Here is a 15122-nt window from a genome sequence, read left to right as displayed (position 1 = left end):
TCGTACGACTTTTGACGGTCAAGCATGTTTGAAAACTTTGGTCGATCGTACGATGTTCGCATGGTTGGTGGCGTTTCCGTCCGTCAAAAGTCGTAGGATTAACACTGCGCATGCGCAAACTAAAATAATTTGCGGTCAATTACCGCAAGTCGTCCAGGTTCACTTCATTGATAAATATTGACATGGCTTGCAAAACATTTTACAAGTAGATTTGTTTTAATTGCAAATCTGCAGGTTAGGGAACATTATTTATGCAAGTATTTTGTTTAAGTATAATAATCCTTTCCAGCAGGAGAAAAGACTTCTGGATACATGCCATGCTCATGTCGCCTGATGTCTTGCTCCTTGTACTTTGTAGCACACCTGTGGTACTTCATAAACTGATTGGAAATATCAGGGGTTTGCTGTACAAAAAATCATATTACAAATGGTAGCACAATGAGTTGCAGTAATGCCAATTATTCATACAATTGAGCAATTATATTTTTACACATTAATACGCATTGCATCCTCATCTTCATTCTGCTTCATTCCTGCTGCGACTTGCCTTCTAACACAACCTCCCCTTGATGTTGATCGCAGTTTGAGGGATTTGGTTTCATTCATTTTTTGTACATGCGATTGGCCTTCGTTGATTGGGCTACAATAAGCTACAGGTGCATATTATATTTATATGTTTTTTTTAGCTCTTGATTTAACTTTATTCCATATGATCCATCTGTGCGGTTATTCACTGCTTTACACATCTGTACTAAGCGTATGTATTTCTTTCCTGTATCACAACTTTTTGATGTCTATATTTAAATATAAAAATAATTAGTGATGCATTTTTAGATTGTTTACTTAATGTTCAGTTTTTCTTTAGGATCAATATCCCCCTGAGGAAGCCTGGTTCAGGCGAAATATGTTGAGTTGTCCCAAGAAAAACTCCTCTTGCTCAATTGTATGAATAATTGACATTACTGCAACTCATTGTGCTACCATTTGTAATATGATTTTTTGTCACTAATCCTTCGAGTGCAATAATGTTATCTGATTTTAACTTCTTGTGAATAATAAATTATTATATTTTTTTATAAATTTACTGTGAGAGCCTTAGGGGTCTATTCACCAAGCTGCCGAGGGCAGCCGAGTGAATGACCAATCTGAAGTGAAGTGAGCCGAACACTGTTCGGCTATTCACTTCAGGCTGGTACGGCTGATTTCAGCCGTACATCGGCTGAAATCAGCTAGCCCCCCCCCCCCTCGTTTCTGGGTCCTAGCATACCTGAAATTGGGATCTATTGTCTTATCTATTATATTGGGGTGTGAAACCTTGCTCTCCTCCTTTGTTTTCTCAGCACGTGCCCACTAATGTTTTTATTATGACAGTCTATAGAGATGTCACACCGGCATTTCTTTATACCAGCAAATACTGTGAGCAGCAGAATTGCTGAGGAACCAAACTGACACCTTCCCTAATGGGTGTTGCAAGCAATGTCTTAATGGTATTGCCTGCAAGAGATTGACACCGTAGGAGAAGATAAGTGGTCTCTTAGTGAACTTGTTGCTGGCGCGTATGTCCAGGGACAGGGTAACATGGCTCTTGGGTCCATTTTTCACCTATGTGCAAGTTGAAATTCCTTGTTTGACATGTCAGTGTATGTTTTGGATCATGTTGCCAGTCATTTCCTATGAATCACTAAAAAGTAGCTACTGAGCAAAGAACATAGCTGATCCTTTTTTCCAAACATAGAGGTAAAGGCCCCTTTCAAACAGGTGCCTGTCAGTTCTGATCAGCAGGGAAGCCGTGCATGGGTCACGTGATGATTGGAGCAGTACGCAACCTATCCATCCAGTTTTTTCCTCCATCTTGTGATTGAGGAAAAAACTGAACTTACCGGACCCATGTTAGGTCTATGGGGAGTGGAATGTAAACGGATATGTGTCAATTTACATCAGATTACCTCTGACACCTCACAATCAGGTCCACCAAAATGGAACTTTGTTCTCTGGTCCTGGATGGCGACGGGGGATTATCTGTGCATCCTTTTACATTTGGCTGCCCATAGACTAAAATTGACCTGATTCGACCACCCCGCCTGAAAGAGGCCAAAGGTTGTTTCCGTTTCCCACACCATTGTCACATTCTCTACTTCTTTATGGTGGATTTCAGTAAAGTCACTAAAAGCTAGCACCTGAGCAATGGAGACTGACCTTATGATGAAAAAATATGCAAATACAGAGGTTACCTTAAAGCCCGACTCCAGACTTGTAAATTCAACCCCCCCCCCCCCCTTTTGTCCTTTATCCCTATTGCAAAGCCCACATTTTTTTCTCTAGATCTCTAGATGGTCCAATGACATCACATCTCCTCTTCACCCTTTTCTTTTTCTAGTAGTGGGCTAATTCTAAATGCTGCAGCATTCTTCTGTAAGTTCGGGTGGGTGGATTTGTGAAGCTATGGGCCTAGAGAAGATTGGTTAAATAGGGCTGGACATCTTTCAGATTAGCACTGGATCCCTGAGTGGGTGATTGTGTAGTGTAGCAGCCGGAGCTTCTTTTTAATTTTTATGAGTTGCTGGGGATCCATGCAGTTTTCCTAAGCTTTAATTAATTGGGTTTTAAGTTAAAACCCTCTCTCATAACAATCAGTAAATTTAGAGATAAAGGCAGCTGAATTTATATGCAATTATCAACTTTACCTGTAAAGTCAAGCTCGGCCCATTCGGCTCACACTTTTAGAGCCTCCCTTTTGGCCTCTAAAGCTAAATATAAATTTAAAACCCAACTATTGTTCTTAGGTTTGGATAAGGTTGGTAGGAGTTAGAACCTCTGATTAGTATTTATTGAAAGGTATTTTTTTGATCCACATACTGTATATCAGAAAGACAGCAGAAATCATCCAACTCATTTTGGGATCAAACAATCCTACTTCATCGGGCTAAAGAGAAGCAAAAATGTATAAGTAATTTGCAAATAAATGCAAATCAAATCATAGTAAAGGATATACTGTATGTAAACAAGAATTTGTCTAAAACGCAATTCTTAATTGGGCGGGCCGTCTATATTGGGCGGGCTGTCCACCTGGAGAACTACCGAACTCTGACAACTTTGGATCTGTTTTGGGTCCAGCGCCTCATCTCTTCTTCCATTTGGTATATAGTGATGTCTGTGACTTCCCTGTGTAGTGCAAATGGGAAACAGTTTTGGCTGGGGCTGGACTTTAAGGACCAATAAAGAAGTATTGGTGGTAGGAGAAGGCAACACTATGGTAGACTTTCACAGGAAAAATAGTGATTTGCATTTAGCTTCACTTGTTTCTATCTCTTGATCTACTAATTATTAGACATACAGTTTTCACTAAAGGCAACTTCTGAATACACATATTTTAATTACATGTTCAGTTTGAATTGGACAGGTGTATAACAATCAACCAATACGATTTTATCACATTTCCCAATGTATAATTAAACATGTAAACTCAATTGGTGCCTATAGGCAACACAAAACGTTTCAGTTTTGTATAACATTGTTGCTTTATGTGGAATAGTGACTCAATTCAGTACAATGGACATCGCCAGGACGGACTCATCTCTGCAAATTATTATAACTGTACATCTCATTTGTTTCCTTTATGCTGCTGTTTCTGTCCATTTATATGGAAAATGGGGCTCTCTAGTGTTACTTTTGTCATTGCATTCAGTTCTGTGTGCTAGAAAATTGTTCCGATATGTGGGAATGGAAGTTACTATTTATAGTGCTTTATATATATTCTTGGCAATCACAAGTACAGACTATAATACTGAAATAAGTAACAAATATACTGGTATAAAATAAGCCCAGTCATTTTGTGCTAGTTTGGAATCTGTTTTCTATTTATCTGTCTGTGAGCAGATGATTACCGCAGATCTGATGATGATTTGCTCGTCTTTCATCAACGAAACCCTCAGATTCAGGATCTGCTGCAGAGTTCTCTCTAATTCAACTATTCATTGTCTGCTCCCACAGAGATTTTCCACTCACTTGGAAAACAAGAGTGTTTGATAACAAGCTCTTTTGATGCAAATGCGCATTAGTTCTCCCTCAGTTATTCCTATGCATTCGATTCTCAATTGCCACAATCCATGCTTGATTTTATTAGGGCCCCGTTAACATTATTGCATTGCAGGAATGGCACCCCAACACACTTTGCACAACATGTGACAACGCATTTATGTACATTGCGGCTCGCTGCTGACAAAGGTGCAGGTCCAATTTCTAGGGCGTTGAAGTGCGGTATCAGTCCATTCATTTTATTGGCTGCCTAATGCAGTGTACATTAATGCACGGTGTTAAGACACGTGCGTTACAGCACTGCACCTCAAAGGTTAGGTGTGAATCTAGACTAAATGTCTTGTTATTTAAAACGACACATATTAGTACCTGAATATATCTCGATGTCAGCATCCTGTAGTTCCCTGCACAGCAGGACTGGGAGAGGCACTCTAAGCCATTCACAGCTCCGTTACTTTGCAGAGCATGTCTTTACAGGAGGGAAGAACACTGGGATATTCTCATAATTTTTCTGATGCTTTGCAATGTTCCAATGATAGACAGGAGTGTGTCTTGGATCTCTTTTACTTTAGTAAGCTGCAGAGACTTCCAGGCCAAGCTCTGCTGATATTGGGTCACAAGACTGCATAGACTTTATTTATATATAATATATATTGTAAGACAGGCTCAACTGGTATTGGCAGCAGTAAACCATTCATAGGACAGGTTAGCTCTGCATTTTTTTCAGCAAGGCAGCAAACAAACACAGTTTCACTGGAGGAAGGCTTTGTACAGCCATAGCTCAAGAATAAAACAAACAAAACAGCTGTCTGTCCAATTCACTAAGTAAACTCATGTCACTTACTGAATAGCACGGTGCCCTCTAATTGGTTCCTTCAAAGAAATAGGCAGCCCTTGTACCTTTTTAATATTTTGTCTATAATCAACCATTTCACCCAGCAGCAGGTTCCCACAGCAGCTACAAAGAGCCCTGAGCATCAGCCAGCTAACATATATAAAGTCCTGTAGGACAACTCTACTCATTTAAAATACACTGGTTCAGCCTCACCTTGAGTATGCAGTTCAGTTTTGGTCACTGATCCACAGAAAGGATGTCCCTGAGGTGCAGAGAGCCCAGAGAAGGTAGGCAAAACTAATACAGGGGTTAGAGGGCCAAAGCTATGAGGAAACATTGCAAACATTAATCTTGTACACTCTGGAAAAGAGAGGATTAAGAAGGGACATGATTGTAATGTACAAATTGTTTAATGGTGATGGTAGAATCAGTAATACATTGTTTACTGTTAGTTCACTCAAGAAGACTAGAGGGCATCAGCTGAAATTGGAAGAAAAAAGGTTTAATCTCAAACTGCGAAGAGGATGCTTTACTGTATGAGTGGTTGTAATTATGGAACTCCCTTCCCCAGGCAGTGGTATCAACTGAGAGGACTGACTCTTTCAAGAACCTTCTAGATACTTTCCTCGATGAGCGCAATATACAGAGGTACAGGTACACTTAGTAATTTACACACACACACACACTCACATAGGTTAAACTCGATGGACCTGCGTCTTTATTCAACCTCAATAACTATGTAACTATGCAACTAAAATGTGGACCTAGGAAAGGAAGATTTACCCAACTAAAGCTCAACAAAGCCACTGGGCTCCAACAAGTTTGTTTTCTCCATATCAGACACAAACCCTGGAGCTCCTCACCATGTGTATGTAAGAAACCTGGTGGACACAAAGACACCATCCATAATCCTGGGAAAAAAAATTGTTTTCGCCATATCAGACACAAACACTGGAACTCCTCACCATGTGTACGTAAGAAACCTGTGTGACTCAAACACACCATCCATAATCTACTGTGGAGCAAAATCAAATGCTATTTCTTTTTTATAGCTTTTAATATTGCCAGCTGTTATTTCTTGCTGAAACATGGTTTTGACAAGACATGTTTGCCAAGAACAACCTTGCTCATCATTTTGAAAAGCATTCTTGTCCAATATTTAGATACATATCTATGACAAAGCTGGGCTGACATTTCACGGGCTACATGTTGTTTTATTATCTTATCACATTGTTTTTGGCAATATTGCAATGATAAGAAATAACTAAATAACTAAGTAATATTTAGTTATACCCGTTTACTTTAAGATGAGATAAGTCAAAGTAATAATTACTGCATTACCTTGCCTTAAACAAATATTAACATGCCATATTTGCCATCACAAATAAAAATAGACAGTGTGTTTATCCAATAAAGGACTAAAGCCACACAAATAATTCCAGTATGTTCTTGTGCAGGGGCATAGCTACCACAAGGCAAACTAGGCATTTGCCTTGGGCGGCACTGTCCAGGGGGCGGCAAAACCCCCCAAAATACACCAATGTCATAATGTCCCATAATGGTGCAGGGCAGATCCATGTGCTTCCGCCTCAATGCCTTCACAGCAGCCCATGGGGCAACCAGCAGCAGCTGCCCAGGACAAGAAGAGGCACTTGGCGGCCGTTTATGGCACCCAAGTGCCTCTTCTTGTCCTGAGGAGATGGAGGCTGAAGAGGAATGTGTCAGTGAACCTGTTTGATCTGGCTGCCGCCCCGTCTTCCTTGAACAGCCTGGCCGGCACTGTGGGGCCTGGCAGCTGCAGCCTGGACCGTAGGAGTCTGCTGAAAGCCAAGCAGTGGGTGCAGCTGCTGAGGCCAGATAAGGACTGGGTCTGGGGTGAGCTAAGGAGAAGCTATGTCCATATCTACCACAGGCACTCGTTCCCCAGCCTCAAGCCGCAGCTCTGCACCCTGGACACCAGGGCAGGAGAAGTGGCATCTCACCTGCTGAGACCGGGAGGAGGAAGCTCCTCAGGGGTGTTGCAGGTCCTGGGCCAAGCACAAAGCAAGCATGTCCAGAAGGATTACCTCTTCTAGCTGGGCTTCAGGGACCTGTGCTGGGTACAGGAGGAGGGCATGAAGTCAGAGATAGGCTGCTTATCCACTTCTATGCAGGTGAAAGACCACAGCTGTCACTTCTCTAGAGTGGGGACTGTTCATAGGATTAATGTACAATCCATTCACTGTTCATATAGTTATTGCACAGTCCATACACTGCTCATATAGTTATTGCCCAGTCCATACACTGCACATAGAGTTATTGCACAGTCCATACACTGCACATAGAGTTATTGCACAGTACATACACTGCTCATATAGTTATTGCACAGTCCATACACTGCACATAGAGTTATTGCACAGTCCATACACTGCTCATATAGTCACTGCACAGCCCGCTACACTAAGAGCGCAACATGTCAGACCCTGGACACTGCGTGCATGCTGTATCCAGCGACTGGCGGGTTACGCAAAAAGTTCTAAACAGGAAGGGGTGGGGCAAATTTAGATTAGGGGTGTCTGAGTTTAGTCTTGCCTAGGGCAGCACAAAACCAAAATACCCAGAACTGGCTAATTACACATATACTGTCTAACATACAGCACGCAGCTCCACACTTATCCTTAAGTCTGAACTCCAGATTTACCTTCAGTGTTGCACAGTTGTACAGGCTTCTCTTCTGAACTGAAACTGCTCAATCTGATTTCACTGCACACTGTAAGCTTCTCAGCTACTTGCACAGTGTGCATTAGTACCTGCAGCAAGTCAGATAGAGCCTGCCTTATTTCTTGGTTGGAAGACATACAGAATCATTTAGCTTTTTCCTCCTTAGACTTAAAGGAGAACTATGAGGTGAGTACTTTTCACTCACCTCATAGTTCTAGCTGACTTAGATTTGAGTTATTTCAGTCATGAAGGCTCAGCATCAAAAGGCAAATTATGGGCAGAATAAACTTCAGAATAAAAGAAATGTAATTTGTGATGACACGAAAATTCCTTCTTTTTAAAGAAAGACGTCATATTTTATTAAAAAAATATAAGCAAGCTAAAGAATATATGCTTCAATACAAAAGATTTCATCCCTAGGGTCTAATTATGTGAAACATCCAAAGTGTATGTAAGCCGAGTAACTTAAAAATAAGACATAACATTCCAGGTGTATTGAGCTTGATTATCGGAGTTCCAGAATTTCATTTAGCATTTTCCACCATAACTAAAATGTGCATTTCTGATTATATATACAGTAGCATCATGGAGGAGTCTGTTCTCGGTCTTTTTGTAAGTGACAGTGTTCCCTTGATGTCTGATGGTTTGGTGGATGTGTCCAAGCCTGATATAATACTGCACCTTTACCACTGTTGATCTTATGTTTTCCTAAAAAGTAGAGTCTAAGCTAGGGGGTACCTATCTGAAAACCCTTCTAAATATTGGCCAAAGATCTCAGTAGTATCTGTGGCTAGATTATGACATAATGTAGCACTTATATTCTTTATTCAAGAAACCACATCTTTAAAACAGCCATCAAATATACATAATATGCCTCCTGTGTTATTGTAGAGCTCTAGGTCCTAACATTCCAAATCCTGATATAAAGCAGAACTTCAAGCAAAACATATAATTTCAGAATCCCAGCTATGTGCGCATGATCCAAATCTAGAAAAAGTTTTTTTTGTCTCTTGGCGCTAATGGTTGCGTCAAACAATCCTGCTGCTGTTTACGTTATTCCCGCTCTTCATACGATCTTGGGGGGCTGCTCATCCAAAGGCACTGCAGTTCCCATCATGTACATTAAAAAATCTCATCATATACATGTAAAATCTTTTATTAAAGTAGATAAAAAAGCTAAAGTTGCATTACGCTTGTCAAAAGCCACAGTGACGGTTACAAACGAATAATCCACCCCGACTCCGTATCACAGCTGCCTCCGGTCACATTAATGTCCCCCGGCTGCATAAGCTAGGTTCAGGGGCAGGCTCCCTTCCTCAGGACCACAAATTGAAATCCCAGTGTCATCCCAGTTCCCTCTAGCAAACACGGTTGGTGTTACTCTGACAGCCCTGTACGAACCAGTAGAGCTCTATTGGCTGCAAGTGCTGCCGATCCCACTCCCAATCTGTGTTGTGCAGGGGATTACAGGAGCCTCATGTCAATTTAACCCTTTCCCTGCCACCAACGTAAGGCTTACAGCGGAACACAACCACTTGCAGCTGGCCACGTCAGTAAGCCTGACGTCGGTGGCTTTCAGCCTTTTCAGCCCATGAACTTATATCAGAAGGGTCCCCCTGACAGTCCTTTGTAAAATAGAAGCTGTCATCAGCAGCTCCTGCCCTCCCAGTGCCACTGCATGCTGGGATCCATTTCTCCTTGGATCCCTGCTGCTCTCCCCCGCCTGTATGGGCTGAGGCTGAGGAGAGCAGAGGCACCGGCTGTCACTTTCAGGATGACTGGTGGCCCTGTGATCTGTGTGTGGCCGAGCGGGTCAGGATGGAGAGCGGGAGGATGGATAAATATATGTAATTACCAATCCTCTTTGTGCAGAAGAAACACTGGAGTTATCGCTGTTCACTCCAATGTTTGTAAACAACTGGGGACACATAGTACTGTGTGTCCTCAGTTATGAGTGAACAGGAAGTCCTTTACATCACTTCCTGTTCATTCTTGAGTTTCTGAATGGGTAGAAGCAGCTCAGTACAGAGGCTTCTACCCATTCATAACTGGTTGATAGTACATTTGATGTTTACACTCTCCAGCTTGTGAATGAATGGGAAGCCTCTGTACTGAGTGCTTTCCATACATTCAGTGCTGCAGCTGCAGAAAAAGAGATTGAGCACTCTGTGTCCTCGGTTTCTTTTTCTATTTCAAAAGAGAAATGTCAGGGGTCTATTTAGACCCCTGATATTTTACCAAAGCCCCCCAATAGTAAAAAAACAAACAAAAAAAACACAACCCACACACACACACATATTATATATGTGCAACAGAGTCCACCATATTCTGGTGTATGGCATGCACTGCGGTGTGTTGTTGTGATACGCTGTGTTGTGATTAAATGTACGCCTGTATCATTTTATCACAACAAACACCAACTCAGCGCACAAACGATTTTTAACATAAGTTGCTTATTTACAGTTTTGCGTTCATTAATTTTTTTGCTGCTTCCCAAAAATGGCACAATATTACATTTACAAATAATTTATTTATTAACTCCATACCGTTTTATCTTTTAGATTTAGTCCGAAAAGTATCTTTTGTGCACGGATACTGATTTTAGTGTGCTTTTATCAATTTTATTGTGTATTATTTTGGTTTAATATTGATTTGATAAACATTTGCAAAATGATCGCAGAACCTACAAAATTAGTAGCACCATCTTTTTATTCTATCGGGCCTGTGCTTTCAGAAAATATATGGTTTCTGGGGTCTTTTACAAACTAAAAGCTGCGGTTTAAAATAAAAAAAGGTGAACAATTGGAAAAAGTGTGACCAGCTGAGGTTTAAAGTGTTCTGCAGGGCTTGGCAGCGAAAGGGTTAAATTCATGTTCAAACGCTATCTCTGGAAAGAATAATTTAACCATTTGTTTATCTTTTTATCAAGTGCAACGGTGTAATGTGGTTTGTCTCTCTCTCTCTCTCTCTCTCTCTCTCTCTCTCTCTTTCTGCTTGATGACAAAACAGCAGAGGGAGTCAGATTTTTAAGGGCTTGTGTTGATGAGTTTCGGACTTGTTTGATGCCATTAGTTTAAAATCAGTTTGAGACGCTTCTGAGACCATTCAGCATTCACTGGCAGGTGCATTTGACCTGCAGTTGACTTCCTTATGACCTGCATTTGACTTTTTTCTGACCTGCATTTAACCAGCTTCAAATGGGCTTTGCATTCCTATAGGCCTGCATGCCTATGGGAACATCCTCTTTATTGACAGGTGCATTTGACATGCAGTTGACTTCTTCCTGACCTGCTTTTGACCTCCTGTTAAGCTGCATCAACCTGCTTCAAGCTGCTTTTGCTTTCCCATTGACTTGTATGGGTAGAGAAGCAGTTGTGATGTGAACAAACACCCATCAACAAGGGTCCTTACTGTGACTGATGACAGCAAGTGTGTGCACTTGTTCTTTTGCTGTATGGGGATGCATGCACATACCTGTAAGTCTACATGTATTCACATTTGGATTTGTTTGTTTTCTGTGCAGGATGTATAGGATACTTGTCCACTAGGGCAGATCTTCATTCTGGTTCCTTTCTCATTAGGATCTTGATCGAGTGCTATTGGACTTTTAGGGGGTTAATGGTCCTGATTAAATAAATGTACAGTAATATTGCACACAATATCCAGCATGTTATTCTTGGATCCTGCTCCCACAGATATGTCTCTAGAGGATTTCTGCCGAGAATCAGTACATTTCATCTGATGTTTTTTCTTGTGAACTCACTGTTCATTGTGCTGTATGTGGTAGATTTACAGTGCCTTTCACTCATCAGTTAGCATTGATCTTCTGTCTGTATCCAGGTAAAAAATCATTAGCTAGATATATAACCTTCGTTTCTATCATTATTTCTAGGTATCTTTTATGTATCAAAGAATGGCTTTCTATTTTCCCTACAAAGTGGGTTTTAACTAAAGGGAATTTTGAGTTTCCATTTAAACACCCATAGATATCATATTGAATGGTGACAGCTATAATCAGGTATTAACTTAAATCAAACTTTTGCCATGTAGGCAAAAGCAACAGGTTCAGTTCAAGGCTCATAGCTTTGAATTGCACCTTATTTGGAGGAACTGCCCCTCTTTTGGATCCAAATCACTCTGTCCATCTGTTCCCACCTTAGCTGTCCTTCTTTTTGGTATAGACCTACATAAAATGTATTCATTATTTTCCAAAAGTGTTATGCTCTAATAAAAGTTTTATCCAACCTCTAAATTGTTATAATAGTGGTAAAAAAAAGCACTTATAGGTTGAACCAGTTGTATTCCTTTGGTCGGCGTAGCTGGGAGGCATGGCGGGGTTCTTTGCTTACATACTTAGTGCTAAAAGGTGTCCCTCTTTACCATTTTAGAAAGTTGGGAGGTATAAAAGCCCCACCTTCTGACGCCATATAGTTATCTTTCTTTGGTTGACACTGTTTAGCTGACTGGACCCAAGAAAATAAATGGTACTTGCATGTATCTAGGAGCATGTTACTCTGTTGATGTGACAGGGCTGGTGATTGGTGTTAGGAATGGTTGCACAAAGAAATCGGTAATCACAGCTACCCTAATGCAATTTATGTGTCTCCCCATATTGTTTCCAGTACAACCTTATATAATTGTAATCTGATCTCCCTTTAGAGAAGTGTAGACTAAAATGTGGAAGATGGGTTTAGAGGTGTATGTGATCATAAAAGGATCAGGTCAGAGCAGCGATGGGAGGAACTGTCGAGGTAAAGTTGAAATTTACTGTACTGTACATCACATTGCTAAGAGAAGGGATGCATTTAATAGGTCCCATGAGCAATTCACCTAGGAATTACCTAGGGAAAAGGCTATTCCAGTTCCCTTCAGTATAGGATCAGCCATTGTAAATGCTAATCCTTTCCTACAACAGAGATCATATGAATGAATGAGAATCAAACAGTTGATGGGACACCAACTATTTATTTTTGACTGTAATCCTGCCCGCACTAATTTTCTCGAAGTGGGAGGCTGGAAAACCTTTTACAAATTGAACAAAAATCAATTGATTAGTAGCGTTTTCGTAGGAAAAAAAATTGCAGCAAGAACACTTCACATGGGCAAACGAAAATCGTAGATGGTCAGAATTCGGTGACTTAGTATTGCTAACGAACGATTATCGAAATTAACATTGGTCTTGCTTGATGGGCTATTTGAGCTAGAATCGAAAAAGAGTTCTTGGCAGCAATTACAATTTCTGATCGAAAATCTATAGGTGTATGACCAGCTTAAATTCCTAGGCCCCTGGTGTCCAACCTGTGGCCCTTTTGAACTTACTGTGGAGCCCTTGGGGCCCCTGAAGACTGTTGTCTATTTTGGTGCATACTCAGGCCAGTTTAAGTCTCCATTCACATTTGTTCATCTGCATTTTCATGCAATATTAGTGTGTTTTTACGCTTGTTTATGCATGTTTTTATGGATTGTAATGTGTTTTTCATGCTTCTTGAGTTTTTTCTTTTGGCCAATGGCAAGCAATATCTGCTGTGACATCATTAGTTATCACCTTTCTTGTATCTGCTTCCTGCTTGTTCTGTGTAGTTGTGCTTTCTGAGCAATCTTGAGTCATGTCTGCTATGTTCTTTAGCAGAAGCTGCAGCTACTGCCACACCTTTGATAGCACCGTCCCAATCACCATAAACCTTAGCAGCAATGTCCTCCCAGGCCCCCCAGTGATTGGAGTATACCTTGTATTTGTGGTTGTTGGGATTGTACAAGAATGTCCTTGTCTTCCCCAGCCGTATTAGTTCTTCCACATCAAGCATGGTGTGGCCTGCTCACTCACCGCAAAAATGCAGCAACAATGCACTAGAATGCATACACTCCTATTGAAGTCTAGGGGGCAAAATGTACCACCTAAAGAAACACCTGCACATTTTTCCAAGCTGCATGGCAGCGCAATGCGTGGCTGTGAATGCCCTCATAGAAAGTAATCCCTCTTTTAGAGCATTGTAGCACAAAAACTTGCAAAGGTGTGAACAAGGACTCTAATGGATCCTAGTAGTTAATGAATTGGTTTACTTCTTTACTTTTTTTCTGTGCTGTGTATTTCTTTTCTCCTTTACTATTTGTTCTCTGATCTTTTAAAATAGATCCTGGTAATAAAAATGTCAAACATGTCACAAGTACATTTTTACAAAGGGGCTATAAATGCAATAGTTTAGAAACATGGAGCAGCTCTACCCTCTTGTCCTCAATCCCACTGCTTGAACCTCTGTGCCTGGTAAAGCTTTTGCCGGAACCTTCACTAAGGTAATAGGTAAAAAAATATGTTTTTAGTGTGCAATCTTCCCTCCTTCTCCATTTGCATGCATAGCCTGAGGGCGCTGTGTAAATGGCCCCAAGGGTTTCCCTACCCTCTCCCCATCTGTTTGCTGCCATGTAGATGATCACAGGAAGCTAATCCAAAAGAGATTCAGGTATTTACATTAGCTGTATGTAAAAATATACTACATTTAAAACAAATTAGTATTTAACTGAATGTTTCTATGTATTTTTCCAGGCATTCTGTAACCAACAGTAAGGTAAACAAAAGTTAAAATCTAATTGGTTGCTGTGGGCTGCAGCATGTACAAGCTTTTTAAATAAACCAAAAGTGTATTTATTTGTGATATATGGAATTCTGCAGCAACAAATGTGGCAATAATAAGCGTATCCGAAAGCAGAGGAAATGTTGAGTCGCACAATATGCTGTGATTGTCCCAGGGCTTTAATTAGTCACGTGGGAGGTGAAGTGAAGTGGAAATTAAGCTGTCAGACGGTTTTTAACAATGCCCTGTATTTCTGGCTGAGGATAATACAGGGTGCATCACACTGCAGATGAAGATTTGTATTCTGGTGCAGACGTATACGCTTAATAAAAATGCGCCTCTTTCCTTGTAGACTTTTCTAGCTGTATTCTTTTGCTTTTAATTGACACATTTATATCTTAAACCTACATATTACATGTAACTACTCCATGGCATATAAATACTCACATTTTACACACCTTATCCTTTACACCTTTACACACCTGAATATTAAACAGAGCAAGGGTAGTTTTACATCTTACCCAAAATTCAGCCTTAACTACTTAAAGCCCTGGGTGTTACACCCTCTCCCTGTCCAGGCCATTTTTCAGTTCTCAGCGCTGCAGTAACTTGGCTGACATTTTATTCAGTCATGCAGCACCATACCAAAATTAATTTTATATAATTTTTTTTTTTTAGACAGATAGGGCTTTCTTTTGGTGGTATTTAATCATCACTGGGTTTTTAATTTTTTACTATATAAAAAAAAGTGCAGAAAATCTAAAAAAAATCAGTTTTCCCTACATTATGTTATATAAAACATTTATTATTACCCAATTTTTTGTAAAATATAAAAGGTGGGGTAAGCCTTAAAATTGCATGCGCCTGTGAAATCGCAAAAAAAAAAAAAAACTACCATACCCAAAATTGGCCATAGGCAATGCTTTAAAAACTTTTATTGGTCATCAATATAGTATTAACAGTGATTAATGGCACTAGAATAT

General features: G+C 40.4%; 1 protein-coding gene across 1 annotated transcript in view; it reads left to right on the top strand.

Moving 5' to 3' along the window:
- SYN2 (synapsin II) overlaps positions 1–15122 on the top strand; it is a 279216-nt gene that overhangs the window by 29424 nt on the left and 234670 nt on the right. The window lies entirely within an intron of this gene.

Source organism: Nanorana parkeri, unplaced genomic scaffold, assembly GCF_000935625.1.
Source record: "Nanorana parkeri isolate BGI_ZX_2015 unplaced genomic scaffold, ASM93562v1 scaffold164, whole genome shotgun sequence".
NCBI lineage: Eukaryota > Metazoa > Chordata > Amphibia > Anura > Dicroglossidae > Nanorana > Nanorana parkeri.
Note: the sequence above shows the minus strand (reverse complement) of the source record. Positions and strands in the feature narration are given on the sequence as shown.